Source organism: Corylus avellana, chromosome 3 (assembly GCF_965113065.1).
Source record: "Corylus avellana chromosome 3, dhCorAvel1.hap1.2, whole genome shotgun sequence".
Classification (NCBI taxonomy): domain Eukaryota; kingdom Viridiplantae; phylum Streptophyta; class Magnoliopsida; order Fagales; family Betulaceae; genus Corylus; species Corylus avellana.
Genome location: NC_142492.1, coordinates 22,986,280 through 22,990,865, shown reverse-complemented (window position 1 = coordinate 22,990,865; position 4,586 = coordinate 22,986,280).

Genomic DNA, 4,586 nt, shown 5'->3' with positions numbered 1-4,586 from the left:
CACATTATATTTGAGCGGACTCTAGTCTTTCTTATAATTTTACTTTTTATAAAGGATCGCACTTAAGACATTTGACCCTGATACATGTCATTTTTATAGAATATGTTGAAAGATTTTTCCAACCTAATTTAGAAAAAAAACTTCATCATATTTAAAAATAGATGCAATATTTTATTTAAAGAGGTTCGTATCTTCTAAAGCATTTCATGATTATCTTTGTTAGACAAAGTAGTGCTGATCAGACTCACAATTGGACAGTGGAAAGTTTGGTACACAATTTTATAACTAATTAAAATAAGCTGATAAGCTATGATCTTTTTATTGTGGTTCAAATGAACTGAAGATGATCTTAATTTTTTATTACGTGGGTATTAAAAAAATTTGGTTCATATATATAGTGTTTCTTAAAATTATTTTTGCTAGGGCTACCAGTTCCAACCAATCCGATTCTCATCCTTTCTTTTCTTTCTAGCATCACTAAGCACAAAGCACTTGAGCTAAGAAATGAAACTCTACGTGGGCAAGCAACTATTATAATAAGAGTAGTGATATAGAGCAAATCAGTGTGAGTGAACAGTATTCACATTGGTGTACTTTATAATATTATTTTTTATTATAAAGTATGTTAGCGTAAATACTCTTCACTCACGCTGATGTGCTTTATATCACTGTTCTTATTATAATAATAATAATAATAATAATAATGAGTGCATGTGACGTGGAATCTAATCACTACTTTAGCAGAGTGGAAAGGCCAAGGCTTTGCGGCCCCCACAAAGAAATTTTGTGACCATGACGCACTTGGTTGTTGGCACAATGACGCACTTAGAATTGAATGCATGGGACTAGATATTAATCCACGTGCCTCATGCTCAACAGTAATTCAAAGCAAATTTTAGGAGCTGGTTGTGGTTTCCGATGATTACCACTCCTCCTGGCCTATACGCACTCTTTGCATTTTCTTTTTAATTTTTTTCATTTTTGTTGATGAAAATTTGAGTTCAAGTGGTTGATATTCAGTTGGGGTCCTGGGGATGCTCTTGAATTGAATATCTAACAAAGAAAGATAATAATAAAATTATTAAAATGAGATGTTGTAAGTCGGTCATAGTTAATTTTGCACTGATCAATTGGGCTTAATTTTGCAATATGAATTTTCTCTTTTGCTGTTGAAATTAGGATTATCATCTTGGGTTTCTGGCCGGGATGGAGCTAGACATTCTTATGGGGCCAAAGAATACATGAAACAATATATTGAAATAAATGGCCAAAGTTTTTGGACTATATATTAAATCATCAATAGTTCTAAAAGCTTAAGTTCATAGAAATTTGTAAATTTAATTATTTAATTAATATTTTAATATTTTTAATAAGTAAAATTTAATACGTGAAATATTTAATTTAAATAAAATTGAATTGACGGAGTTAAAATTCAAAATTAACCTCTAATTTTAATTCTATGGTAAATCATCACTTCTCCAATAATTAGAAAAAAAACATACATTGAACGGCAGTTTCACTTCTCATTTCAATATCCGAATGTGAATTATTGGGATGGCCTTGGCTTTGGGAGTCCTGTTGTCTCTTTCATTTTCAAACTTTAATAATTAAACAAGGAAACCAAGTCAGAAGACAACATAAATTGTTGCTTACGAGAATGTTCTTCGTGGATAAATTATTGCTCTTTAAGAACAGCAACTTTTGGAGGAGCTTTTGTTTTGGACTAGCTATGTGAATGGGTCGTAGCCGTTTAATTGACATGGCGACTATTTAATGTCCATGTGAATAATAATGTGATCATTGAATCAGGACAACTTCTGGAAATTAAGGTCTAACACGACACTTATCCAAAAAAAAATAAAAATAAATAAGGATAACATGAAAATTCATATGTTTAATTAAAAAGATAGGTTTTCGATCAGTTTGATGTAGTTTTCCAAAGATGTTAAGAAATTCAATTCCTTTGCTGATCATTTACTTTCAAGATTATTTGCACCAACACTTGGATAAGTTTAGGAGTGCGTTTTTTAAAAAATAATCTACTATTTTAAACTAAATCGCAATTTTAGGGTGTTTGAGATTACGATTTTAAAAGCGCAAAAAAATCAGCGATTTCTATAAGCTGATTAGAAGGTGCTTATTTGAAAAACTACGAATTTAAAATAAAATCACAATTTCTATTAAAAAGATATTTGGCGCAATAGTTACATTTTTTTGAGCCGGAATGAAAAAAATACTAAGAATGCCCACCTAAATATATTAAAACCCTTATTTTCTCTTTTTTTCTTCATCCTTTCTGTCTCGTTCATCCTTTCTCCACCCTGTAGCAGTGTGCATCGCTGTTGTCCATCTATCTGCCTCTCTACCAGGTAATAATCTCACCTTAATATTTTATTTCTCTCCATATAACTCATTTACTTTTGTAAAACTTTCCACTGTTTGGTGTTCAGTGTTGTTTTATGTGGTTTGTATGATTACTGTGCCTTTTTATATATGTGTTTATGTTTTTCGACCATTTCTACAGAGTAAAATTGTGATTCTTTTTTTCAAAATTTTATTTAGATTGTTGTGCATGCATAGTGATCTGCAATCCGTCATAGTATGCAATGATAGATCACTGTACACGCACAGTAATGTGATAGTGCATATACAGTAACCGTGTGAGGTTTTTTCTTTAAAAAAAAAAAAATTATACTGTATAGTGACCAATATGATGATTTTTCCCAAGTCACTGTGCATTGCATAGTGAAGGATAAATTCAAACATTATTTATATATTAAAGACACATGTTGCACCTTATAAGCTAAAAAATGACGAAAGTAAAGACTAAAATAAAGCTTTGATGGTTTATATATAGTTGAATGCTATACTTTAATGTTAATAATTATTTTGGTTTTTATTGGTATATGAGATGGTTAATATATTAGTGCCTTACTAGATTTCTAAAATTATAATTTTGTAGATGGATAAACAAAATACAATATCCAATCCTAACCCCGAATCAAAACAAAGTAACTCAGGTGCTAGAGTTCTTTGAACATCACAATTTACTACAATCTTTTGTGAACTCTAGCTATGTGGATGAGGTGTTTCATGGTAATCGACCAAATACCCACTTTACAAAACATGGTTGGAAGAATATTGAGGTAGCATTTAGAAATAAGACCGGTAAGTCATGGGAATATCATTCGTTCAAGAATAAGTGGGACACATTGAAAAAAGATTGGACTGCTTGAAATAAATTGAAGGAAGTGAAACTATATTAGGATGGGACGCAACCAAAGGAACAATAGTTGCAACGAATGAATGGTAGGAAAGGAAGTTAAAGGTGTGTCTCTCATCATCAATTAATATGATTTTTTTAGTAATAGTTTGTACTTTTAGTTATTAATATAAACATTTTAATTATGTAGGAGGTTACCGTGACTTCAAAATTCCGGGAAAAAAGGTTTAGATAACCTTTATTTATTAGACATAATGTTCAGAGACACTGCGGCTACTGGAAAAAGTGCATGAACTCCCTCTTCAAGTAATTTACCTACTAATTTTGAGACTCCTGTGGAGGTGTTAGGTGACTCGTCTAGCGAGTTGAGTCCTCAATTAGTAGGGCCGTTTCCAATGATGTTAAGAAATTCAATTCCTTTGCTGAATTACTTTTAAGATTATTTGTACCAACACTTAGTATCTGAATATTTAATTAACAGGTTTCTTAGATCAGTTGGAACTTGTCCCACAAAATTGTTTTAGATGAGAGAGAACTCAAGTATTTGAAGCGAAGAGACATTGGAAAGTGAAATTGGGAATGGACCAGAGAATTCGTTAGCGTTGATTTGACGTTCCAAATTAGGAGATTAGAGAGAGTGATGTCATTAAGTCGGTTACCTGCGATTTCAAATTTTCAATGATCCTCAAATTAAGTTGATATGTTGTAAATGGAATAAGTTAGGGAACATACCAAATATATTATTTGTTTATATTATATTCATATGTTATTTTTATTTTATTGGACTGCCGTGCTCGTACCAGTCCGCCCTTGACATGTGATTTATTTCTTTAACATCTAAGAATCTTATGGGTTTGTCCACATTAGCTTTTGTTTGGTTTTTTAAGCGTCTTTGTCATCAATAACTAATTGCTACTTTTATTATTGTATCAAGTCTGAATGAGATAATCATTGAAAGAAAGATAGAAATCTTTTTTCTTTCCCAGTGAAGGAGTGTCTCCTTGAACTTTTATAAAACAATGCTATTTATATATAGAAACGTTTCTCAATATAATGCTTTTTGTTAAAAAAAAAAAAAAAATTATTATTTTCTAATCGTGTTCGATTTATGACCATGGTGGCATGGAAATTAAGTATCCTTTCATACATTTCAGCATTATTTTTGACACTCGTGATATATATATATAAAAGCAGTATTATTTTTTACACTCATGCAGTATAAAAGACATCTTTCAAAGAAAAAAACTCCCTCAAACCGATTAGAAAAAAGAAAAAGGAACCTCGCCACATGCTTATAGGGAACTAGATGTACACAAATGAAAAGAAAAAGAAAGTCGAGCGCAATTAGTGCGCTCGAACAAAA